The sequence below is a fragment of the Schistocerca piceifrons genome, chromosome X (genome assembly GCF_021461385.2).
Source record: "Schistocerca piceifrons isolate TAMUIC-IGC-003096 chromosome X, iqSchPice1.1, whole genome shotgun sequence".
NCBI classification, from domain to species: Eukaryota; Metazoa; Arthropoda; class Insecta; order Orthoptera; family Acrididae; genus Schistocerca; species Schistocerca piceifrons.
Window position 1 is genome coordinate 940,892,048 of NC_060149.1, and position 27,804 is coordinate 940,919,851.

A 27,804-nucleotide genomic window follows, 5' to 3' on the forward strand; every position below is an offset into this window, starting at 1 on the left:
GGTTCAAATCATAGAAAGTGAGAGTGTCAGTCCTCTTGTACTTAAGTCGGCATTGTGCCATTTGTATTAAATTTGGATGCAATATCTGTGTTTCACCGTCAATAAGAAGGATCAAGGGATACAGTAAACCTGAAGTGAAGCATAGGAATCTAAAACTAGACTCACAGGAGAGGTTCAATACATAGAAAGTTAGTGTGTCTGTCCTCTTGTACTTAAGTCGGCATTGTGACTTTTGTATTAAATTCGGATACAAACTCTGTGTTTCATCGTCAATAAGAAGGTCCAAGGGATACAGTAAACGTGAGGTGAAACATCGGAATCTAGAACTGGACTCACAGTAGAGGTTCAAATCATAGAAAGTGAGAGTCTCAGTCCTCTTTTACTTAAGCCGGCATTGTGCCTTTTGTATTAAATTCGGATGCAATTTCTGTGTTTCATCGACAATAAGAAGGTTGAAGGGATACAGTAAACCGGAAGTGAAGCATCTGAATCTAAAACTGGACTCACATTACAGTTTCAAATCATAGAAAGTTAGAGTGTCAGTCCTCTTTTAGTTAAGTCGGCATTGTGCCATTTGTATTAAATTCCGATTCAATTTCTGTGTTTCATCGTCAATAAGATGGTGCAAGGTATACAGTAAACCTGAACTGAAGCATCAGAATCTAAAACTGGACTCACAGGAGAGGTTCAAATCATAGGAAGTTAGAGTGTCACTCCTCTTGCACATAAGCCGGTATTGTGCCTTTTGTATTGAATTCGGATGCAATTTCTGTGTTTCATCGTCAATAAGAAGGTGCAACGTATACAGTAAAATTGAAGTGAAGCATCGGAATCTAAAACTGGACTCACAGGAGAGGTTCAACTCATAGAAAGTGAGAGTGTCGGTCCTCTTGTACTTAAGTCGGCAATGTTCCATTTGTATTAAACTCGGATACAATTTCTGTGTTTCATCGTCAATAAGGAGGTCCAATGGATACAGTAAACCTGAAGTGAAGCATCGGAATCTAAAACTGGACTCACAGGAGAGGTTCAAATCATAGAAAGTTAGAGTGCCACTCCTCTTGTACTTAAGTCGGTATTGTGCCTTTTGTATGAGATCCGGAAGCAATTTCTGTGTTTCTTGGTCAATAAGAAGGTCCAAGGGATACATTAAACCTGAATGAAGCATCGGAATCTAAAACTGGACTCACAGGAGAGGTTCAAATCATAGAATGTTAGAGTGTCAGTCCTCTTTTACTTAAGTCGGCATTGTGCCTTTTTTATTAAATTCCGATGCAATTTCTGTGTTTCATCGTCAATAAGAAGGTGCAAGGTATACAGTAAACCTAAAGTGAAGCATCGGAATCTAAAACTGGACTCACAGGAGAGGTTCAAGTCATAGAAAGTGAGAGTGTCAGTCCTCTTGTACTTATGTCGGCATTGTGTCTTTTGTATTAAATTCGGAAGCAATTTCTGTGTTTCATCGTCAATAAGAAGGTCCAAGGGGTACAGTTAACCTGAAGTGAAGCATCGGAATCTAAAACTGGACTCACAGGAGAGGTTCAAATCATAGAATGTTATAGTGTCAGTCCAATTTTACTTAAGTCGGCATTGTGCCTTTTGTATTAAATTCGGATGCAATTTCTGTGTTTCATCGTCAATAAGAAGGTCCAAGGTATACAGTAAACCTGAAGTGAAGCATCGGATTCTAAAACTGGACTCACAGGAGGGTTTGAAATCATAGAAAGTTAGGGTGTCAGTCCTCTTTTACTTAAGTCGGCATTGTGCCTTTTGTATTAAATTCCGATGCAATTTCTGTGTTTCATCGTCAATAAGAAGGTGCAAGGGATACAGTAAACCTGAAGTGAAGCATCAGAATCTAAAACTGGACTCACAGGAGAGGTTCAAATCATAGAAAGTGAGAGTGTCAGTCCGCTTGTACTTAAGTCGGCATTATGCCATCTGTATTAAATCCGGATCCAATTGCTGTGTTTCATCGTCATTAAGAAGGTCCAAGGGATACAGTAAACCAGAAGTGAAGCATCGAATCTAAAACTGGACTCACAGGAGAGGTTCCAATCATAGGAAGTTAGAGTGTCACTCCTCTTGCTCATAAGCCGGTATTGTGCCTTTTGTATTGAATTCGGATGCAATTTCTGTGTTTCATCGTCAATAAGAAGGTGCAAGGGATACAGTAAACCTGAAGTGAAGCATCGGATTCTAAAACTGGACTCACAGGAGGGTTTGAAATCATAGAAAGTTAGGGTGTCTGTCCTCTTTTACTTAAGTCGGCATTGTGCCTTTTGTATTAAATTCCGATGCAATTTCTGTGTTTCTTGGTCAATAAGAAGGTCCAAGGGATACATTAAACCTGAATGAAGCATCGGAATCTAAAACTGGACTCACAGGAGAGGTTCAAATCATAGAATGTTAGAGTGTCAGTCCACTTTTACTTAAGTCGACATTGTGCCTTTTGTATTAAATTCGGATGCAATATCTGTGTTTCACCGTCAATAAGAAGGTTCAAGGGATACAGTATACCTTAAGTGTTGCATAGGAATCTAAAACTAGACTCACAGGAGAGGTTCAAACCATAGAAAGTGAGAGTGTCAGTCCTCTTGTACTTAAGTCGGTATTGTGGCCTTTGTATTAAATTCGGATGCAATTTCTGTGTTTCATCGTCAATAAGAAGGTCCAAGTGATACAGTAAACCTGAAGTGAAGCATCGGAATCTAGAACTGCACTCACAGGAGAGTTTGAAATCAGAGGAAGTTAGTGTGTCACTCCCCTCGTACTTAAGTCGGTATTGTGCCTTTTGTATTAAATTCGGATGCAGAGTCTGTGTTTCATCGTCAATAAGAAGGTCCAAGGGATACAGTAAACCTGAAGTCAAGCATCGGAATCTAAAACTCGACTCACAGGAGAGGTTCAAATCATAGAAAGTGAGAGTGTCAGTCCTCTTGTACTTATGTCGGCATTGTGACATTTGTATTAAAGTAGGATGCAATTTCTGTGTTTCATCGTCAAAAAGGAGATCCAAGGTATACAGTAAACATGAAGTGAAGCATCGGATTCTAAAACTGGACTCACAGGAGGGGTTCAAAATATAGAAATTTAGAGTGTCACTCCTCTTTTACTTAAGTCGGCATTGTGGCTTTTGTATTAAATTCGGATGCAATTTCTGTGTTTGATCGTCAATAAGAAGGTGCAAGGTATACAGTAAACCTGAAGTGAAGCATCGGAATCTAAATTGGACTCACAGGAGAGGTTCAAATCATAGAAAGTTAGATTGTCACTCCTTTGTACTTAAGGTTATATTTTGCATTTTGTATTAAATTCGGATGCAATTTCTGTGTTTCATCGTCAATAACAATGTCCAAGGGATACAGTAATCCTGAAGTGAAGCATCGGAATCTAAAACTGGACTCACAGGAGAGGTCCAAATCATAGAAAGTTAGAGTGCCACTCCTCTTGTACTTAAGTCGGTATTGTGCCTTTTGTATTAGATTCGGAAGCAATTTCTGTGTTTCTTGGTCAATAAGAAGGTCCAAGGGATACATTAAACCTGAATGAACCATCGGAATCTAAAACTGGACTCACAGGAGATGTTCAAATCATAGAATGTGAGTGTCAGTCCACCTTTACTTAAGTCGGCATTGTGCCTTTTGTATTAAATTCGGATGCAATTTCTGTGTTTCATCATCAACAAGACGGTCCAAGGTATACAGTAAACCTGAAGTGAAGCATCGGGTTGTAAAACTGGACTCACAGGAGGGGTTCAAATCATAGAAAGTAAGAGTGTCAGTCCTCTTTTACTTAAGTCGGCATTGTGCTTTTTGTAGTAAATTCCGATGCAATTTCTGTGCTTCATCGTCAATAAGAAGGTCAACGGTATACAGTAAACCTGAAGTGAAGCATCGGTTTCTAAAACTGGACTCACAGGAGGGGTTCAAATCATAGTATGTTAGAGTGTCAGTCCTCTTTTACTTAAGTCGGCATTGTGCCTTTTTTATTAAATTCCGATGCAATTTTGTGTGTTTCATCGTCAATAAGAAGGTGCAAGGTATACAGTAAACCTAAAGTGAAGCATCGGAATCTAAAACTGGACTCACAGGAGAGGTTCAAATCATAGAAAGTGAGAGTGTCAGTCCTCTTGTACTTAAGTCGGCATTGTGTCTTTTGTATTAAATTCGGAAGCAATTTCTGTGTTTCATCGTCAATAAGAAGGTCCAAGGGGTACAGTAAACCTTAAGTGAAGCATCGGAAACTAAAACTGGTCTCACAGGAGAGCTTCAAATCATAGAATGTTAGAGTGTCAGTCCTCTTTTACTTAAGTCGGCATTGAGCCTTTTGTATTAAATTCCGATGCAGTTTCTGTGTTTTATCGTCAATAAGAAGGTGCAAGCTATATAGTAAACCTGAAGTGAAGCTTCGGAAGCAAATACTCGACTCACAGGAGAGGTTCAAATCATAGAAAGTGAGAGTGTCAGTCCTCTTGTATTTAAGACGGCATTGTGCCATTTATATTAAATTCGGATGCAATTTCTGTGTTTCATCGTCAATAAGATGGTCCAAGGGATACCGTAAACCTGAAGTGAAGCATCGGAATCCAAAACTGGACTCACAGGAGAGGTTCAAATCATAGAAACTTAGAGTGTCACTCCTCTTGTACTTAAGACGGTATTGTGCCTTTTGTATTAAATTAGGATGCAATTTCTGTGTTTCATCGTCAATAAGAAGGTCCAAGGGATACAGTATACCAGAAGTGAAGCATCGGAATCTAAAACTGGACTCACAGGAGAGGTTCAATACATAGAAAGTTAGTGTGTCTGTCCTCTTGTACTTAAGTCGGCATTGTGCCTTTTGTATTAAATTCGGATACAAACTCTGTGTTTCATCGTCAATAAGAAGGTCCAAGGGATACAGTAAACCTGAGGTGAAACATCGGAATCTAGAACTGGACTCTCAGTAGAGGTTCAAATCATAGAAAGTGAGAGTCTCAGTCCTCTTTTACTTAAGCCGGCATTGTGCCTTTTGTATTAAATTCGGATGCAATTTCTGTGTTTCATCGACAATAAGAAGGTTGAAGGGATACAGTAAACCGGAAGTGAAGCATCTGAATCTAAAACTGGACTCACATTACAGTTTCAAATCATAGAAAGTTAGAGTGTCAGTCCTCTTTTAGTTAAGTCGGCATTGTGCCATTTGTATTAAATTCCGATTCAATTTCTGTGTTTCATCGTCAATAAGATGGTGCAAGGTATACAGTAAACCTGAAGTGAAGCATCAGAATCTAAAACTGGACTCACAGGAGAGGTTCAAATCATAGGAAGTTAGAGTGTCACTCCTCTTGCACATAAGCCGGTATTGTGCCTTTTGTATTGAATTCGGATGCAATTTCTGTGTTTCATCGTCAATAAGAAGGTGCAACGTATACAGTAAAATTGAAGTGAAGCATCGGAATCTAAAACTGGACTCACAGGAGAGGTCCAACTCATAGAAAGTGAGAGTGTCGGTCCTCTTGTACTTAAGTCGGCAATGTTCCATTTGTATTAAACTCGGATACAATTTCTGTGTTTCATCGTCAATAAGGAGGTCCAAGGGATACAGTAAACCTGAAGTGAAGCATCGGAATCTAAAACTGGACTCACAGGAGAGGTTCAAATCATAGAAAGTTAGAGTGCTACTCCTCTTGTACTTAAGTCGGTATTGTGCCTTTTGTATGAGATCCGGAAGCAATTTCTGTGTTTCTTGGTCAATAAGAAGGTCCAAGGGATACATTAAACCTGAATGAAGCATCGGAATCTAAAACTGGACTCACAGGAGAGGTTCAAATCATAGAATGTTAGAGTGTCAGTCCTCTTTTACTTAAGTCGGCATTGTGCCTTTTTTATTAAATTCCGATGCAATTTCTGTGTTTCATCGTCAATAAGAAGGTGCAAGGTATACAGTAAACCTAAAGTGAAGCATCGGAATCTAAAACTGGACTCACAGGAGAGGTTCAAGTCATAGAAAGTGAGAGTGTCAGTCCTCTTGTACTTATGTCGGCATTGTGTCTTTTGTATTAAATTCGGAAGCAATTTCTGTGATTCATCGTCAATAAGAAGGTCCAAGGGGTACAGTTAACCTGAAGTGAAGCATCGGAATCTAAAACTGGACTCACAGGAGAGGTTCAAATCATAGAATGTTATAGTGTCAGTCCACTTTTACTTAAGTCGGCATTGTGCCTTTTGTATTAAATTCGGATGCAATTTCTGTGTTTCATCGTCAATAAGAAGGTCCAAGGTATACAGTAAACCTGAAGTGAAGCATCGGATTCTAATACTGGACTCACAGGAGGGTTTGAAATCATAGAAAGTTAGGGTGTCAGTCCTCTTTTACTTAAGTCGGCATTGTGCCTTTTGTATTAAATTCCGATGCAATTTCTGTGTTTCATCGTCAATAAGAAGGTGCAAGGTATACAGTAAACCTGAAGTGAAGCATCGGAATGTAAAACTGGACTCACAGGACAGGTTCAAATCATAGAAAGTGAGAGTGTCAGTCCTCTTGTACTTAAGTCGGCATTGTGCCATTTGTATTAAATTTGGATGCAATATCTGTGTTTCACCGTCAATAAGAAGAATCAAGGAATACAGCAAACCTGAAGTGAAGCATAGGAATCTAAAACTAGACTCACAGGAGAGGTTCAATTCATAGAAAGTTAGAGTGTCTGTCCTCTTGTACTTAAGTCGGCATTGTGCCTTTTGTATTAAATTCGGATACAAACTCTGTGTTTCATCGTCAATAAGAAGCTCCAAGGGATACAGTAAACCTGAGGTGAAACATCGGAATCTAGATCTGGACTCGCAGTAGAGGTTCAAATCATAGAAATTGAGAGTCTCAGTCCTCTTGTACTTAAGTCGTCATTGTGCCTTTTGTATTAAATTCGGATGCAATTTCTGTGATTCATTGTCAATAAGAATGTCCAAATGATACAGTAAACCTGAAGTGAAGCATAGGAATCTAAAACTAGACTCACAGGAGAGGTTCAATTCATAGATAGTTAGAGTGTCTGTCCTCTTGTACTTAAGTCGGCATTGTGCCTTTTGTATTAAATTCGGATACAAACTCTGTGTTTCATCGTCAATAAGAAGGTCCAAGGGATACAGTAAACCTGAGGTGAAACATCGGAATCTAGAACTGGACTCACAGTAGAGGTTCAAATCATAGAAAGTGAGAGTCTCAGTCCTCTTTTACTTAAGCCGGCATTGTGCCTTTTGTATTAAATTCGGATGCAATTTCTGTGTTTCATCGACAATAAGAGGGTTGAAGGGATACAGTAAACCGGAAGTGAAGCATCTGAATCTAAAACTGGACTCACATTACAGTTTCAAATCATAGAAAGTTAGAGTGTCAGTCCTCTTTTAGTTAAGTCGGCATTGTGCCATTTGTATTAAATTCCGATTCAATTTCTGTGTTTCATCGTCAATAAGATGGTGCATGGTATACAGTAAACCTGAAGTGAAGCATCAGAATCTAAAACTGGACTCACAGGAGAGGTTCAAATCATAGGAAGTTAGAGTGTCACTCCTCTTGCACATAAGCCGGTATTGTGCCTTTTGTATTGAATTCGGATGCAATTTCTGTGTTTCATCGTCAATAAGAAGGTGCAACGTATACAGTAAAATTGAAGTGAAGCATCGGAATCTAAAACTGGACTCACATGAGAGGTTCAACTCATAGAAAGTGAGAGTGTCGGTCCTCTTGTACTTAAGTCGGCAATGTTCCATTTGTATTAAACTCGGATACAATTTCTGTGTTTCATCGTCAATAAGAAGGTCCAAGGGATACAGTAATCCTGAAGTGAAGCATCGGAATCTAAAACTGGACTCACAGGAGAGGTTCAAATCATAGAAAGTTAGAGTGCCACTCCTCTTGTACTTAAGTCGGTATTGTGCCTTTTGTATGAGATCCGGAAGCAATTTCTGTGTTTCTTGGTCAATAAGAAGGTCCAAGGGATACATTAAACCTGAATGAAGCATCGGAATCTAAAACTGGACTCACAGGAGAGGTTCAAATCATAGAATGTTAGAGTGTCAGTCCTCTTTTACTTAAGTCGGCATTGTGCCTTTTTTATTAAATTCCGATGCAATTTCTGTGTTTCATCGTCAATAAGAAGGTGCAAGGTATACAGTAAACCTAAAGTGAAGCATCGGAATCTAAAACTGGACTCACAGGAGAGGTTCAAGTCATAGAAAGTGAGAGTGTCAGTCCTCTTGTACTTATGTCGGCATTGTGTCTTTTGTATTAAATTCGGAAGCAATTTCTGTGTTTCATCGTCAATAAGAAGGTCCAAGGGGTACAGTTAACCTGAAGTGAAGCATCGGAATCTAAAACTGGACTCACAGGAGAGGTTCAAATCATAGAATGTTATAGTGTCAGTCCACTTTTACTTAAGTCGGCATTGTGCCTTTTGTATTAAATTCGGATGCAATTTCTGTGTTTCATCGTCAATAAGAAGGTCCAAGGTATACAGTAAACCTGAAGTGAAGCATCGGATTCTAAAACTGGACTCACAGGAAGGTTTGAAATCATAGAAAGTTAGGGTGTCAGTCCTCTTTTACTTATGTCGGCATTGTGCCTTTTGTATTAAATTCCGATGCAATTTCTGTATTTCATCGTCAATAAGAAGGTGCAAGGTATACAGTAAACCTGAAGTGAAGCATCGGAATGTAAAACTGGACTCACAGGACAGGTTCAAATCTTAGAAAGTGAGAGTGTCAGTCCTCTTGTACTTAAGTCGGCATTATGCCATTTGTATTAAATTTGGATGCAATATCTCTGTTTCACCGTCAATAAGAAGAATCAAGGAATACAGCAAACCTGAAGTGAAGCATAGGAATCTAAAACTAGACTCACAGGAGAGGTTCAATTCATAGAGAGTTAGAGTGTCTGTCCTCTTGTACTTAAGTCGGCATTGTGCCTTTTGTATTAAATTCGGATACAAACTCTGTGTTTCATCGTCAATAAGAAGGTCCAAGGGATACAGTAAACCTGAGGTGAAACATCGGAATCTAGAACTGGACTCGCAGTAGAGGTTCAAATCATAGAAATTGAGAGTCTCAGTCCTCTTGTACTCAAGTCGTCATTGTGCCTTTTGTATTAAATTCGGATGCAATTTCTGTGATTCATTGTCAATAAGAATGTCCAAATGATACAGTAAACCTGAAGTGAAGCATCGGAATCTAAAACTGGTCTCACAGGAGAGGTTCAGATCATAGAATGTTAGAGTGTCAGTCCTCTTTTAATTTAGTTGGCATTGTGCCTCTTGTATTAAATTCGGATGCAATTTCTGTGTTTCGTCGTCAATAAGAAGTTCCAAGGGATACAGTTAACCAGAAGTGAAGCATCGGATTCTAAAACTAGACTCTCAGGAGAGGTCAAATCATAGAAAGTTAGAGTGTCAGTCCACTTGTGCTTAAGTCGGCATTGAGCCATTTGTATTAAATTCCGATGCAATTTCTGTGTTTCATCGTCAATAAGAAGGTCCAAGGTATACAGTAAACCTGAAATGAAGCATCGGAATCTAAAACTGGACTCACAGGAGAGGTTCAAATCATAGAAAGTGAGAGTGTCAGTTCTCTTGTACTTAAGTCGGCATTGTGCCATTTGTATTAAATTCGGATGCAATTTCTGTGTTTCATCGTCAATGAGAAGGTCCAGGGGATACAGTAACCTGAAGTGAAGCATCGGAATCTAAAACTAGACTCACAGGAGAGGTTCAAATCATAGAAAGTTAGAGTGTCACTCCTCTTGTACTTAAGACGGTATTGTGCCATTTGTATTAAATTAGGATGCAATTTCTGTGTTTCATCGTCAAGAAGAAGGTGCAAGGTATACAGTAAACCTAAAGTGAAGCATCGGAATCTAAAACTGGACTCACAGGAGAGGTTCAAGTCATAGAAAGTGAGAGTGTCAGTCCTCTTGTACTTATGTCGGCATTGTGTCTTTTGTATTAAATTCGGAAGCAATTTCTGTGTTTCATCGTCAATAAGAAGGTCCAAGGGGTACAGTTAACCTGAAGTGAAGCATCGGAATCTAAAACTGGACTCACAGGAGAGGTTCAAATCATAGAATGTTATAGTGTCAGTCCACTTTTACTTAAGTCGGCATTGTGCCTTTTGTATTAAATTCGGATGCAATTTCTGTGTTTCATCGTCAATAAGAAGGTCCAAGGTATACAGTAAACCTGAAGTGAAGCATCGGATTCTAAAACTGGACTCACTGGAGGGTTTGAAATCATAGAAAGTGAGGGTGTCAGTCCTCTTTTACTTAAGTCGGCAGTGTGCCTTTTGTATTAAATTCCGATGCAATTTCTGTGTTTCATCGTCAATAAGAAGGTGCAAGGTATACAGTAAACCTGAAGTGAAGCATCGGAATGTAAAACTGGACTCACAGGACAGGTTCAAATCATAGAAAGTGAGAGTGTCAGTCCTCTTGTACTTAAGTCGGCATTGTGCCATTTGTATTAAATTTGGATGCAATATCTGTGTTTCACCGTCAATAAGAAGAATCAAGGTATACAGCAAACCTGAAGTGAAGCATAGGAATCTAAAACTAGACTCACAGGAGAGGTTCAATTCATAGAAAGTTAGAGTGTCTGTCCTCTTGTACTTAAGTCGGCATTGTGCCTTTTGTATTAAATTCGGATACAAACTCTGTGTTTCATCGTCAATAAGAAGGTCCAAGGGATACAGTAAACCTGAGGTGAAACATCGGAATCTAGAACTGTACTCGCAGTAGAGGTTCAAATCATAGAAATTGAGAGTCTCAGTCCTCTTGTACTTAAGTCGTCATTGTGCCTTTTGTATTAAATTCGGATGCAATTTCTGTGTTTCATTGTCAATAAGAATGTCCAAATGATACAGTAAACCTGAAGTGAAGCATCGGAATCTAAAACTGGTCTCACAGGAGAGGTTCAAATCATAGAATGTTAGAGTGTCAGTCCTCTTTTAATTTAGTCGGCATTGTGCCTCTTGTATTAAATTCGGATGCAATTTCTGTGTTTCGTCGTCAATAAGAAGGTCCAAGGGATACAGTTAACCAGAAGTGAAGCATCGGATTCTAAAACTAGACTCTCAGGAGAGGTCAAATCATAGAAAGTTAGAGTGTCAGTCCACTTGTGCTTAAGTCGGCATTGAGCCATTTGTATTAAATTCCGATGCGATTTCTGTGTTTCATCGTCAATAAGAAGGTCCAAGGGATACAGTAAACCTGAAATGAAGCATCGGAATCTAAAACTGGACTCACAGGAGAGGTTCAAATCATAGAAAGTGAGAGTGTCAGTTCTCTTGTACTTAAGTCGGCATTGTGCCATTTGTATTAAATTCGGATGCAATTTCTGTGTTTCATCGACAATAAGAAGGTTGAAGGGATACAGTAAACCGGAAGTGAAGCATCTGAATCTAAAACTGGACTCACATTACAGTTTCAAATCATAGAAAGTTAGAGTGTCAGTCCTCTTTTAGTTAAGTCGGCATTGTGCCATTTGTATTAAATTCCGATTCAATTTCTGTGTTTCATCGTCAATAAGATGGTGCAAGGTATACAGTAAACCTGAAGTGAAGCATCAGAATCTAAAACTGGACTCACAGGAGAGGTTCAAATCATAGAAAGTGAGAGTGTCAGTCCGCTTGTACTTAAGTCGGCATTATGCCATCTGTATTAAATCCGGATGCAATTGCTGTGTTTCATCGTCAATAAGAAGGTCCAAGGGATACAGTAAACCTGAAGTGAAGCATCGAATCTAAAACTGGACTCACAGGCGAGGTTCAAATCATAGGAAGTTAGAGTGTCACTCCTCTTGCACATAAGCCGGTATTGTGCCTTTTGTATTGAATTCGGATGCAATTTCTGTGTTTCATCGTCAATAAGAAGGTGCAACGTATACAGTAAAATTGAAGTGAAGCATCGGAATCTAAAACTGGACTCACAGGAGAGGTTCAACCCATAGAAAGTGAGAGTGTCGGTCCTCTTGTACTTAAGTCGGCAATGTTCCATTTGTATTAAACTCGGATACAATTTCTGTGTTTCATCGTCAATAAGAAGGTCCAAGGGATACAGTAAACCTGAAGTGAAGCATCGGAATCTAAAACTGGACTCACAGGAGAGGTTCAAATCATTGAAAGTTAGAGTGCCACTCCTCTTTTACTTAAGTCGGCATTGTGCTTTTTGTAGTAAATTCCGATGCAATTTCTGTGTTTCATCGTCAATAGGAAGGTCAACGGTATACAGTAAACCTGAAGTGAAGCATCGGTTTCTAAAACTGGACCCACAGGAGGGGTTCAAATCATAATATGTTAGAGTGTCAGTCCTCTTTTACTTAAGTCGGCATTGTGCCTTTTTTCTTAAATTCCGATGCAATTTCTGTGTTTCATCGTCAAGAAGAAGGTGCAAGGTATACAGTAAACCTAAAGTGAAGCATCGGAATCTAAAACTGGACTCACAGGAGAGGTTCAAGTCATAGAAAGTGAGAGTGTCAGTCCTCTTATACTTATGTCGGCATTGTGTCTTTTGTATTAAATTCGGAAGCAAATTCTGTGTTTCATCGTCAATAAGAAGGTCCAAGGGGTACAGTTAACCTGAAGTGAAGCATCGGAATCTAAAACTGGACTCACAGGAGAGGTTCAAATCATAGAATGTTATAGTGTCAGTCCACTTTTACTTAAGTCGGCATTGTGCCTTTTGTATTAAATTCGGATGCAATTTCTGTGTTTCATCGTCAATAAGAAGGTCCAAGGTATACAGTAAACCTGAAGTGAAGCATCGGATTCTAAAACTGGACTCACAAGAGGGTTTGAAATCATAGAAAGTTAGGGTGTCAGTCCTCTTTTACTTAAGTCGGAATTGTGCCTTTTGTATTAAATTCCGATGCAATTTCTGTGTTTCATCGTCAATAAGAAGGTGCAAGGTATACAGTAAACCTGAAGTGAAGCATCGGAATGTAAAACTGGACTCACAGGACAGGTTCAAATCATAGAAAGTAAGAGTGTCAGTCCTCTTGTACTTAAGTCGGCATTGTGCCATTTGTATTAAATTTGGATGCAATATCTGTGTTTCACCGTCAATAAGAAGAATCAAGGAATACAGCAAACCTGAAGTGAAGCATAGGAATCTAAAACTAGACTCACAGGAGAGGTTCAATTCATAGCAAGTTAGAGTGTCTGTCCTCTTGCACTTAAGTCGGCATTGTGCCTTTTGTATTAAATTCGGATACAAACTCTGTGTTTCATCGTCAATAAGAAGGTCCAAGGGATACAGTAAACCTGAGGTGAAACATCGGAATCTAGAACTGGACTCGCAGTAGAGGTTCAAATCATAGAAATTGAGAGTCTCAGTCCTCTTGTACTTAAGTCGTCATTGTGCCTTTTGTATTAAATTCGGATGCAATTTCTGTGTTTCATTGTCAATAAGAATGTCCAAATGATACAGTAAACCTGAAGTGAAGCATCGGAATCTAAAACTGGTCTCACAGGAGAGGTTCAAATCATAGAATGTTAGAGTGTCAGTCCTCTTTTAATTTAGTCGGCATTGTGCCTCTTGTATTAAATTCGGATGCAATTTCTGTGTTTCGTCGTCAATAAGAAGGTCCAAGGGATACAGTTAACCAAAAGTGAAGCATCGGATTCTAAAACTAGACTCTCAGGAGAGGTCAAATCATAGAAAGTTAGAGTGTCAGTCCGCTTGTTCTTAAGTCGGCATTGAGCCATTTGTATTAAATTCCGATGCGATTTCTGTGTTTCATCGTCAATAAGAAGGTCCAAGGTATACAGTAAACCTGAAATGAAGCATCGGAATCTAAAACTGGACTCACAGAAGAGGTTCAAATCATAGAAAGTGAGAGTGTCTGTCCTCTTGTACTTAAGTCGGCATTGTTAATTTTGTATTAAATTCGGATGCAATTTCTGTGTTTCATCGTCAATAAGTAGGTCCAAGTGATACAGTAAACCTGAAGTGAAGCTTCGGAATCTGAAACTGCACTCACAGGATAGATTCAAATCATAGAAAGTTAGAGTGTCACTCCTCTCGTACTTAAGTAGGTATTGTGCCTTTTGTATTAAATTCGGATGCAATTTCTGTGTTTCATCGTCAATAAGAAGGTCCAAGGGATACAGTAAACCTTAAGTGAAGCATCGGATTCTAAAACTGGACACACAGGAGGGGTTCAAATCATAGAAAGTTAAAGTGTCAGTCCTCGTTTACTTAAGTCGGCATTGTGCTTTTTGTATTAAATTCCGATGCAATTTCTGTGTTTCATCGTCAATAAGAAGGTGCAAGGTATACAGTAAACCTAAAGTGAAGCATCGGAATCTAAAACTGGACTCACAGGAGAGGTTTAAATCATAGGAAGTGAGAGTGTCAGTCCTCTTGTACTTAAGTCGGCATTGTGGCATTTGTATTAAATCCCGATGCAATTTCTGTGTTTCGTCGTCAATAAGAAGGTCCAAGGGATACAGTCAACCTGAAGTGAAGCATCGGAATCTAAAACTGGACTCACAGGAGAGGTTCAAATCATAGAATGTTAGAGTGTCAGTCCACTTTTACTTAAGTCGACATTGTGCCTTTTGTATTAAATTCGGATGCAATTTCTGTGTTTCATCGTCAGTAAGAAGGTCCAAGGTATACAGTAAACCTGAAGTGAAGCATCGGAATCTAAAACTGGACTCACAGGAAGGTTCAAATCATAGAAAGTTAGAGTGTCAGTCCTCTTTTACTTAAGTGGGCATTGTGCCATTTGTATTAAATTCCGATGCAATTTCTGTGTTTGATCGTCAATAAGAGGGTGCAAGGGATACAGTAAACCTCAAGTGAAGCATCGGAATCTAAAACTCGACCCAAAGGAGAGGTTCAAATCATAGAAAGTGAGAGTGTCCGTCCTCTTGTACTTACGTCGGCATTGTGCCATTTGTATTTAATTCGGATGCAATTTCTGTGTTTCATCGTTAATAAGAACGTCCAAGGGATACAGTAATCCTGAAGTGAAGCATCGGAATCTAAAACTGGACTCACAGGAGAGGTTCAAATCATAGAACGTTAGAGTGTCACTCCCCTTGTACTTAAGTCGGTATTGTGACCTTTGTATTAAATTCGGATGCAATTTCTGTGTTTCATCGTCTATAAGAAGGTCCAAGGGGTACAGTTAACCTGAAGTGAAGCATCGGAATCTAAAACTGGACTCACAGGAGAGGTTCAAATCAGAGAATGTTAGAGTGTCAGTCCACTTTTACTTAAGACGACATTGTGCCTTTTGTATTAAATTCGGATGCAATTTCTGTGTTTCATCGTCAATATGAAGGTCCAAGGTATACAGTAAACCTGAAGTGAAGCATCGGATTCTAAAACTATACTCACAGGAGGAGTTCAAATCATAGAAAGTTAAAGTGTCAGTCCTCGTTTACTTAAGTCGGCATTGTGCCTTTTGTATTAAATTCCGATGCAATTTCTGAGTTTCATCGTCAATAAGAAGGTGCAAGGTATACAGTAAACCTAAAGTGAAGCATCGGAATCTAAAACTGGACTCACAGGAGAGGTTCAAATCATAGAAAGTGAGAGTGTCAGTCCTCTTGTACTTAAGTCGGCATTGTGCCATTTGTATTAAATTCGGATGCAATTTCAGTGTTTCATCGTCAATAAGAAGGTCCAAGGGATACAGTAAACCTGAAGTGAAGCATCGGAATCTAAAACTGGACTCACAGGAGCGGTTCAAATCATAGAATGGTAGAGAGTCAGTCCTCTTTTACTTAAGTCAGCATTGTGCCTTTTGTATTAAATTCGGATGCAATTTCTGTGTTTCATCGTCAATAAGAAGGTCCAAATGATACAGTAAACCTGAAGTGAAGCATCTACAACTAAAACTGGAATCACAGGAGATGTTCAAATCATAGAAAGTTAGAGTGTCAGTCCTCTTTTAGTTAAGTCGGCATTGGGCCTTTTGTATTGAATTCGGATGCAATTTCTGTGTTTCATCGTCAATAAGGAGGTGCAACGTAAACAGTAAAATTGAAGTGCAGCATCGGAATCTAAAACTTGACTCACAGGAGAGGTTCAACTTATAGAAAGTGAGAGTGTCAGTCCTCTTGTACTTAAGTCGGCAATATTCCATTTGTATTAAAGTCGGATACAATTTCTGTGCTTCATCGTCAATAAGAAGGTCCAAGTGATACAGTAAACCTGAAGTGAAGCATCGGAATCTAAAACTGGACTCACAGGAGAGGTTCAAATCATAGAAAGTTAGAGTGCCACTCCTCTTGTACTTAAGTCGGTATTGTGCCTTTTGTATTAGATTCGGAAGCAATTTCTGTGTTTCATGGTCAATAAGAAGGTCCAAGGGATACAGTAAACCTGAATGAAGCATCGGAATCTAAAACTGGACTCACAGGAGAGGTTCAAATCATAGAATGTTAGAGTGTCAGTCCACTTTTACTTAAGTCGGCATTGTGCCTTTTGTATTAAATTCGGATGCAATTTCTGTGTTTCATCGTCAATAAGAAGGGCCAAGGTATACAGTAAACCTGAAGTGAAGCATCGGGTTGTAAAACTGGACTCACAGGAGGGGTTCAAATCATAGAAAGTTAGAGTGTCAGTCCTCTTTTACTTAAATGGGCATTGTGCTTTTTGTAGTAAATTCCGATGAAATTTCTGTGTTTCATCGTCAATAAGAAGGTGCACGGTATACAGTGAACCTAAAGTGAAGCTTCGGAATCTAAAGCTGGACTCACAGGAGAGGTTCAAATCATAGAAAGTGAGAGTGTCAGTCCTCTTGTACTTAAGTCGGCATTGTGCCTTTTGTATTAAATTCGGAAGCAATTTCTGTGTTTCATCGTCAATAAGAAGGTCCAAGGGATACAGTAAACCATAAGTGAAGCATCGGAATCTAAAACTGGACTAACAGGAGAGGTTCAAATCATAGAAAGTTAGAGTGTCACTCCTCTTGTACTTAAGACGGTATTGTGCCTTTTGTATTAAATTAGAATGCAATTTCTGTGTTTCATCGTCAATAAGAAGGTCCAAGGGATACAGTAAACCTGAAGTGAAGCATCGGAATCTAAAACTGGACTCACAGGAGAGGTTCAAATCATAGAATGTTAGAGTGTCAGTCCACTTTTACTTAAGTCGACATTGTGCCTTTTGTATTAAATTCGGATGCAATTTCTGTGTTTCATCGTCAATAAGAAGGTCCAAGGTATACAGTAAACCTGAGGTGAAACATCGGAATCTAGAACTGGACTCACAGTAGAGGTTCAAATCATAGAAAGTGAGAGTCTCAGTCCTCTTGTACTTAAGTCGTCACTGTGCCTTTTGTATTATTCCTGATGCAATTTCTGTGTTTCGTCGTCAATAAGAAGGTCCAAATGTTACAGTAAACCTGAAGTGAAGCATCGGAATCTAAAACTGGTCTCACAGGAGAGGTTCAAATCATAGAATGTTAGAGTGTCAGTCCTCTCTTAATTAAGTCGGCATTGTGCCTCTTGTATTAAATTCGGATACAATATCTGTGTTTCATCGTCAATAAGAAGGTCCAAGGGATACAGTAAACCTGAAGTGAAGCTTCGGAATCTAAAACTGCACTCACAGGAGAGATTCAAATCATAGAAAATTAGAGTGTCACTCCTCTCGTACTTAAGTAGGTATTGTGCCTTTTGTATTAAATTCGGATGCAATTTCTGTGTTTCATCGTCAATAAGAAGGTCCAAGGGATACAGTAAACCTTTAGTGAAGCATCTGAATCTAAAACTGGACTCACAGGAGAGGTTAAATCATAGAAAGTGAGAGTGTCAGTCCTCTTGTACTTAAGACGACATTGTGCCTTTTGTATTAAATTCGGATATAATATCTGTGTTTCATCGTCAATAAGAAGGTTTAAATGATACAGTAAACCGGAAGTGTAGCATCTGAATCTAAAACTGGACTCACAGGAGATGTTCAAATTATAGAAAGTTAGAGTGTCACTCCTCTTTTAGTTAAGTCGGCATTGTGCCATTTGTATTAAATTCCGATTCAATTTCTGTGTTTCATCGTCAATAAGATGGTGCAAGGTATACAGTAAACCTGAAGTGAAGCATCAGAATGTAAAACTGGACTCACAGGAGAGGTTCAAATCATAGAAAGTGAGAGTGTCAGTCCGCTTGTACTTAAGTCGGCATTATGCCATCTGTATTAAATCCGGATGCAATTTCTGTGTTTCATCGTCAATAAAAAGGTCCAAGGGATACAGTAAACCAGAAGTGAAGCATCGAATCTAAAACTGGACTCACAGGAGAGGTTCAAATCATAGAAAGTGAGAGTGTCACTCCTCTTGCACATAAGCCGGTATTGTGCCTTTTGTATTGAATTCGGTTGCAATTTCTGTGTTTCATCGTCAATAAGAAGGTGCAACGTATACAGTAAAATTGAAGTGAAGCATCGGAATCTAAAACTGGACTCACAGGAGAGGTTCAAATCATAGAAAGTGAGAGTGTCAGTCCTCTTGGACTTAAGTCGGCAATGTTCCATTTGTATTAAACTCGGATACAATTTCTGTGTTTCATCGTCAATAAGAAGGTCCAAGGGATACAGTAATCCTGAATGAAGCATCGGAATCTAAAACTGGACTCAGAGGAGAGGTTCAAATCATAGAATGTTAGAGTGTCAGTCCACTTTTATTTAAGTCGGCATTGTGCCTTTTGTATTAAATTCCGATGCAATTTCTGAGTTTCATCGTCAATAAGAAGGTGGAAGGTATACAGTAAACCTAAAGTGAAGCATCGGAATCTAAAACTGGACTCACAGGAGAGGTTCAAATCATAGAAAGTGAGAGTGTCAGTCCTCTTGTACTTAAGTCGGCATTGTGCCATTTGTATTAAATTCGGATGCAATTTCAGTGTTTCATCGTCAATAAGAAGGTCCAGGGGATACAGTAAACCTGAAGTGAAGCATCGGAATCTAAAACTGGACTCACAGGAGCGGTTCAAATCATAGAATGGTAGAGTGTCAGTCCTCTCTTACTTAAGTCAGCATTGTGCCTTTTGTATTAAATTCGGATGCAATTTCTGTGTTTCATCGTCAATAAGAAGGTCCAAATGATACAGTAAACCTGAAGTGAAGCATCTAAAACTAAAACTGGACTCACAGGAGATGTTCAAATCATAGAAAGTTAGAGTGTCAGTCCTCTTTTAGTTAAGTCGGCATTGTGCCTTTTGTATTGAATTCGGATGCAATTTCTGTGTTTCATCGTCAATAAGAAGGTGCAACGTAAACAGTAAAATTGAAGTGAAGCATCGGAATCTAAAACTTGACTCACAGGAGAGGTTCAACCTATAGAAAGTGAGAGTGTCAGTCCTCTTGTACTTAAGTCGGCAATGTTCCATTTGTATTAAAGTCGGATACAATTTCTGTGTTTCATCGTCAATAAGAAGGTCCAAGTGATACAGTAAACCTGAAGTGAAGCATCGGAATCTATAACTGGACTCACAGGAGAGGTTCAAATCATAGAAAGTTAGAGTGCCACTCCTCTTGTACTTAAGTCGGTATTGTGCCTTTTGTATTAGATTCGGAAGCAATTTCTGTGTTTCATGGTCAATAAGAAGGTCCAAGGGATACAGTAAACCTGAATGAAGGATCGGAATCTAAAACTGGACTCACAGGAGAGGTTCAAATCATAGAATGTTAGAGTGTCAGTCCACTTTTACTTAAGTCGGCATTGTGCCTTTTGTATTAAATTCGGATGCAATTTCTGTGTTTCATCGTCAATAAGAAGGGCCAAGGTATACAGTAAACCGGAAGTGAAGCATCGGGTTGTAAAACTGGACTCACAGGAGGGGTCCAATTCATAGAAAGTTAGAGTGTCAGTCCTCTTTTACTTAAATGGGCATTGTGCTTTTTGTAGTAAATTCCGATGCAATTTCTGTGTTTCATCGTCAATAAGAAGGTGCAAGGTATACAGTAAACCTAAAGTGAAGCTTCGGAATCTAAAACTGGACTCACAGGAGAGGTTCAAATCATAGAAAGTGAGAGTGTCAGTCCTCTTGTACTTAAGTCGGCATTGTGCCTCTTGTATTAAATTCGGAAGCAATTTCTGTGTTTCATCGTCAATAAGAAGGTCCAAGGGATACAGTAAACCTGAAGTGAAGCATCGGAAAGTAAAACTGGACTCACAGGACAGGTTCAAATCATAGAAAGTGAGAGTGTCAGTCCTCTTGCACTAAAGTCGGCATTGTGCCATTTGTATTAAATTTGGATGCAATATCTGTGTTTCACCGTCAATAAGAAGGTTCCAGGGATACAGTAAACCTGAAGTGAAGCATAGGAATCTAAAACTAGACTCACAGGAGAGGTTCAAACCATAGAAAGTGAGAGTGTCAGTCCTCTTGTACTTAAGTCGGTATTGTGGCCTTTGTATTAAATTTGGATGCAATTTCTGTGTTTCATCGTCAATAAGAAGGTCCAAGTGATACAGTGAACCTGAAGTGAAGCATCGGAATCTAAAACTGCACTCACAGGAGAGTTTGAAATCATTGGAAGTTAGTGTGTCACTCCTCTCGTACTTAAGTCCGTATTGTGCCTTTTGTATTAAATTCGGATGCAGAGTCTGTGTTTCATCGTCAATAAGAAGGTCCAAGGGATACAGTAAACCTGAAGTGAAGCATCGGAATCTAAAACTGGACTCACAGGAGAGGTTCAAATCATAGAAAGTTATATGATCAGTCCTCTTTTACTTAAGTCGGCATTGTGCCATTTGTATTAAATTCCCATGAAATTTCTGTGTTTCATCGTCAATAAGAAGGTGCAAGGTAAACAGTAAACCTGAAGTCAAGCATCGGAATCTAAAACTCGACTCACAGGAGAGGTTCAAATCATAGAAAGTCAGAGTGTCAGTCCTCTTGTACTTAAGTCGGCATTGTGCCATTTGTATTAAAGTAGGATGCAATTTCTGTGTTTCATCGTCAAAATGAAGATCCAAGGTATACAGTAAACCTGAAGTGAAGCATCGGATTCTAAAACTGGACTCACAGGAGGGGTTCAAATAATAGAAAGTTTGAGTGTCAGTCCTCTTTTACTGAAGTCGGCATTGTGCCTTTTGTATTAAATTCGGATGCAATTTCTGTGTTTGATCGTCAATAAGAAGGTGCAAGGTATACAGTAAACCTGAAGTGAAGCATCGGAATCTAAAACTGGACTCACAGGAGAGGTTCAAATCATAGAAAGTTAGATTGTCACTCCTCTTGTACTTAAGCCTATATTGTGCATTTTGTATTAAATTCGGATGCAATTTCTGTGTTTCATCGTCAATAACAAAGTCCAAGGGATACAGTAAACCTGAAGTGAAGCATCGGAATCTAAAACTGGACTCACAGGAGAGGTTCAAATCATATAAAGTTAGAATGCCACTCCTTTTGTACTTAAGTCGGTATTGTGCCTTTTGTATGAGATCCGGAAGCAATTTCTGTGTTTCTTGGTCAATAAGAAGGTCCAAGGGATACATTAAACCTGAATGAAGCATCGAATCTAAAACTGGACTCACAGGAGAGGTTCAAATCATAGAATGTTAGAGTGTCAGTCCACCTTTACTTAAGTCGGCATTGTGCCTTTTGTATTAAATTCGGATGCAATTTCTGTGTTTCATCGTCAATAAGAAGGTCCAAGGTATACAGTAAACCTGAAGGGAAGCATCGGGTTGTAAAACTGGACTCACAGGAGGGGTTCAAGTCATAGAAAGTGAGAGTGTCAGTCCTCTTGTACTTATGTCGGCATTGTGTCTTTTGTATTAAATTCGGAAGCAATTTCTGTGTTTCATCGTCAATATGAAGGTCCAAGGGGTACAGTAAACCTGAAGTGAAGCATCGGAAAGTAAAACTGGACTCACAGGACAGGTTCAAATCATAGAAAGTGAGAGTGTCAGTCCTCTTGCACTAAAGTCGGCATTGTGCCATTTGTATTAAATTTGGATGCAATATCTGTGTTTCACCGTCAATAAGAAGGTTCCAGGGATACAGTAAACCTGAAGTGATGCATAGGAATCTAAAACTAGACTCACAGGAGAGGTTCAAACCATAGAAAGTGAGAGTGTCAGTCCTCTTGTACTTAAGTCGGTATTGTGGCCTTTGTATTAAATTCGGATGCAATTTCTGTGTTTCATCGTCAATAAGAAGGTCCAAGTGATACAGTGAACCTGAAGTGAAGCATCGGAATCTAAAACTGCACTCACAGGAGAGTTTGAAATCATAGGAAGTTAGTGTGTCACTCCTCTCGTACTTAAGTCCGTATTGTGCCTTTTGAATTAAATTCGGATGCAGAGTCTGTGTTTCATCGTCAATAAGAAGGTCCAAGGGATACAGTAAACCTGAAGTGAAGCATCGGAATCTAAAACTGGACTCACAGGAGAGGTTCAAATCATAGAAAGTTATATGATCAGTCCTCTTTTACTTAAGTCGGCATTGTGCCATTTGTATTAAATTCCCATGAAATTTCTGTGTTTCATCGTCAATAAGAAGGTGCAAGGTAAACAGTAAACCTGAAGTCAAGCATCGGAATCTAAAACTCGACTCACAGGAGAGGTTCAAATCATAGAAAGTCAGAGTGTCAGTCCTCTTGTACTTAAGTCGGCATTGTGCCATTTGTATTAAAGTAGGATGCAATTTCTGTGTTTCATCGTCAAAAAGAAGATCCAAGGTATACAGTAAACCTGAAGTGAAGCATCGGATTCTAAAACTGGACGCACAGGAGGGGTTCAAATAATAGAAAGTTTGAGTGTCAGTCCTCTTTTACTGAAGTCGGCATTGTGCCTTTTGTATTAAATTCGGATGCAATTTCTGTGTTTGATCGTCAGTAAGAAGGTGCAAGGTATACAGTAAACCTGAAGTGAAGCATCGGAATCTAAAACTGGACTCACAGGAGAGGTTCTAATCATAGAAAGTTAGATTGTCACTCCTCTTGTACTTAAGCCTATATTGTGCATTTTGTATTAAATTCGGATGCAATTTCTGTGTTTCATCGTCAATAACAAAGTCCAAGGGATACAGTAAACCTGAAGTGAAGCATCGGAATCTAAAACTGGACTCACAGGAGAGGTTCAAATCATAGAAAGTTAGAGTGCCACTCCTCTTGTACTTAAGTCGGTATTGTGCTTTTTGTATGAGATCCGGAAGCAATTTCTGTGTTTCTTGGTCAATAAGAAGGTCCAAGGGATACATTAAACCTGAATGAAGCATCGGGATCTAAAACTGGACTCACAGGAGAGGTTCAAATCATAGAATGTTAGAGTGTCAGTCCACCTTTACTTAAGTCGGCATTGTGCCTTTTGTATTAAATTCGGATGCAATTTCTGTGTTTCATCGTCAATAAGAAGGTCCAAGGTATACAGTAAACCTGAAGGGAAGCATCGGGTTGTAAAACTGGACTCACAGGAGGGGTTCAAGTCATAGAATGTGAGAGTGTCAGTCCTCTTGTACTTATGTCGGCATTGTGTCTTTTGTATTAAATTCGGAAGCAATTTCTGTGTTTCATCGTCAATAAGAAGGTCCAAGGGGTACAGTAAACCTGAAGTGAAGCATCGGAAACTAAAACTGGACTCACAGGAGAGGTCCAAATCATAGAATGTTATAGTGTCAGTCCACTTTTACTTAAGTCGGCATTGTGCCTTTTGTATTAAATTCGGATGCAATTTCTGTGTTTCATCGTCAATAAGAAGGTCTAAGCTATACAGTAAACTTGAAGTGAAGCATCGGTTTCTAAAACTGGACTCACAGGAGTGTTTGAAATCATAGCAAGTTAGGGTGTCAGTCCTCTTTTACTTAAGTCGGCATTGTGCCTTTTGTATTAAATTCCGATGCAATTTCTGTGTTTCATCGTCAATAAGAAGGTGCAAGGTATACAGTAAACCTGAAGTGAAGCATCGGAAGGTAAAACTGGACTCACAGGACAGGTTCAAATCATAGCAAGTGAGAGTGTCAGTCCTCTTGTACATAAGTCGGCATTGTGCCGTTTGTATTAAATTTGGATGCAATATCTGTGTTTCACCGTCAATAAGAAGGATCAAGGAATACAGCAAACCCGAAGTGAAGCATAGGAATCTAAAACTAGACTCACAGGAGAGGTTCAATTCATAGAAAGTTAGAGTGTCTGTCCTCTTGTACTTAAGTCGGCATTGTGCCTTTTGTATTAAATTCGGATACAAACTCTGTGTTTCATCGTCAATAAGAAGGTCCAAGGGATACAGTAAACCTGAGGTGAAACATCGGAATCTAGAACTGGACTCACAGTAGAGGTTCAAATCATAGAAATTGAGAGTCTCAGTCCTCTTGTACTTAAGTCGTCATTGAGCATTTTGTATTACATTCGGATGCAATTTCTGTGTTTCATTGTCAATAAGAATGTCCAAATGATACAGTAAACCTGAAGTGAAGCATCGGAATCTAAAACTGGTCTCACAGGAGAGGTTCAAATCATAGAATGTTAGAGTGTCAGTCCTCTTTTAATTAAGTCGGCATTGTTCCTCTTGTATTAAATTCCGATGCAATTTCTGTGTTTCATCGTCAATAAGAAGGTCCAAGGTATACAGTAAACCCGAAATGAAGCATCGGAATCTAAAACTGTACTCACAGGAGAGGTTCAAATCATAGAAAGTGAGAGTGTCAGTAATCTTGTACTTAAGTCGGCATTGTGCCATTTGTATTAAATTCGGATGCAATTTCTGTGTTTCATCGTCAATGAGAAGGTCCAGGGGATACAGTGACCTGAAGTGAAGCATCGGAATCTAAAACTAGACTCACAGGAGAGGTTCAAATCATAGAAAGTTAGAGTGTCTGTCCGTGATACAGTAAACCTGAAGTGAAGCTTCGGAATCTGAAACTGCACTCACAGGAGAGATTCAAATCATAGAAAGTTAGAGTGTCACTCCTCTCGTACTTAAGTAGGTATTGTGCCTTTTGTATTAAATTCGGATGCAATTTCTGTGTTTCATCGTCAATAAGAAGGTCCAAGGTATACAGTAAACCTTAAGTGAAGCATCGGAATCTAAAACTGGTCTCACAGGAGAGGTTCAAATCATAGAATGTTAGAGTGTCAGTCCTCTTGTACTTAAGACGGTCTTGTGCTTTTGTATTGAATTCGGATGCTATTTCTCTGTTTCATCGTCAATAAGAAGGTCCTAGGGATACAGTAGACCTGAAGTGAAGCATAGGAATGTAAAACTTCACTCACAGCAGAGGTTCAAATCATAGAAAGTTAGAGTGTCAGTCCACTTTTACTTAATACGACATTGTGCCTTTTGTAATAAATTCGGATGCAATTTCAGTGTTTCATCGTCAATAAGAAGGTCCAAGGTATACAGTAAACCTTAAGTGAAGCATCGGATTCTAAAACTGGACACACAGGAGGGGTTCAAACCATAGAAAGTAAAGTGTCAGTCCTCGTTTACTTAAGTCGGCATTGTGCCTTTTGTATTAAATTCCGATGCAATTTCTGTGTTTCATCGTCAATAAGAAGGTGCAAGGTATACAGTAAACCCAAAGTGAAGCATCGGAATCTAAAACTGGACTCACAGGAGAGGTTCAAATCATAGAAAGTGAGAGTGTCAGTCCTCTTGTACTTAAGTCGGCATTGTGGCATTTGTATTAAATCCGGATGCAATTTCTGTGTTTCATCGTCAATAAGAAGGTCCAAGGGATACAGTAAACCTGAAGTGAAGCATCAGAATCTAAAACTGGGCTCACAGGAGAGGTTCAAATCATAGAATGTTAGAGTGTCAGTCCACTTTTACTTAAGTCGACATTGTGCCTTTTGTATTAAATTCGGATGCAATTTCTGTGTTTCATCGTCAGTAAGAAGGTCCAAGGTATACAGTAAACCTGAAGTGAAGCATCGGAATCTAAAACTGGACTCAGAGGAAGGTTCAAATCATAGAAAGTTAGAGTGTCAGTCCTCTTTCACTTAAGTCGGCATTGTGCCATTAGTAATAAATTCCGATGCAATTTCTGTGTTTCATCGTCAATAAGGAGGTCCAAGGTATACAGTAAACCTGAAGGGAAGCATCGGGTTTTAAAAACTGGACTCACAGGAGGGGTTCAAGTCATAGAATGTGAGAGTGTCAGTCCTCTTGTACTTATGTCGGCATTGTGTCTTTTGTATTAAATTCGGAAGCAATTTCTGTGTTTCATCGTCAATAAGAAGGTCCAAGGGGTACAGTAAACCTGAAGTGAAGCATCGGAAACTAAAACTGGACTCACAGGAGAGGTCCAAATCATAGAATGTTATAGTGTCAGTCCACTTTTACTTAAGTCGGCATTGTGCCTTTTGTATTAAATTCGGATGCAATTTCTGTGTTTCATCGTCAATAAGAAGGTCTAAGCTATACAGTAAACTTGAAGTGAAGCATCGGTTTCTAAAACTGGACTCACAGGAGTGTTTGAAATCATAGCAAGTTAGGGTGTCAGTCCTCTTTTACTTAAGTCGGCATTGTGCCTTTTGTATTAAATTCCGATGCAATTTCTGTGTTTCATCGTCAATAAGAAGGTGCAAGGTATACAGTAAACCTGAAGTGAAGCATCGGAAGGTAAAACTGGACTCACAGGACAGGTTCAAATCATAGCAAGTGAGAGTGTCAGTCCTCTTGTACATAAGTCGGCATTGTGCCGTTTGTATTAAATTTGGATGCAATATCTGTGTTTCACCGTCAATAAGAAGGATCAAGGAATACAGCAAACCCGAAGTGAAGCATAGGAATCTAAAACTAGACTCACAGGAGAGGTTCAATTCATAGAAAGTTAGAGTGTCTGTCCTCTTGTACTTAAGTCGGCATTGTGCCTTTTGTATTAAATTCGGATACAAACTCTGTGTTTCATCGTCAATAAGAAGGTCCAAGGGATACAGTAAACCTGAGGTGAAACATCGGAATCTAGAACTGGACTCACAGTAGAGGTTCAAATCATAGAAATTGAGAGTCTCAGTCCTCTTGTACTTAAGTCGTCATTGAGCATTTTGTATTACATTCGGATGCAATTTCTGTGTTTCATTGTCAATAAGAATGTCCAAATGATACAGTAAACCTGAAGTGAAGCATCGGAATCTAAAACTGGTCTCACAGGAGAGGTTCAAATCATAGAATGTTAGAGTGTCAGTCCTCTTTTAATTAAGTCGGCATTGTTCCTCTTGTATTAAATTCCGATGCAATTTCTGTGTTTCATCGTCAATAAGAAGGTCCAAGGTATACAGTAAACCCGAAATGAAGCATCGGAATCTAAAACTGTACTCACAGGAGAGGTTCAAATCATAGAAAGTGAGAGTGTCAGTTATCTTGTACTTAAGTCGGCATTGTGCCATTTGTATTAAATTCGGATGCAATTTCTGTGTTTCATCGTCAATGAGAAGGTCCAGGGGATACAGTGACCTGAAGTGAAGCATCGGAATCTAAAACTAGACTCACAGGAGAGGTTCAAATCATAGAAAGTTTGAGTGTCTGTCCGTGATACAGTAAACCTGAAGTGAAGCTTCGGAATCTGAAACTGCACTCACAGGAGAGATTCAAATCATAGAAAGTTAGAGTGTCACTCCTCTCGTACTTAAGTAGGTATTGTGCCTTTTGTATTAAATTCGGATGCAATTTCTGTGTTTCATCGTCAATAAGAAGGTCCAAGGTATACAGTAAACCTTAAGTGAAGCATCGGAATCTAAAACTGGTCTCACAGGAGAGGTTCAAATCATAGAATGTTAGAGTGTCAGTCCTCTTGTACTTAAGACGGTCTTGTGCTTTTGTATTGAATTCGGATGCTATTTCTCTGTTTCATCGTCAATAAGAAGGTCCTAGGGATACAG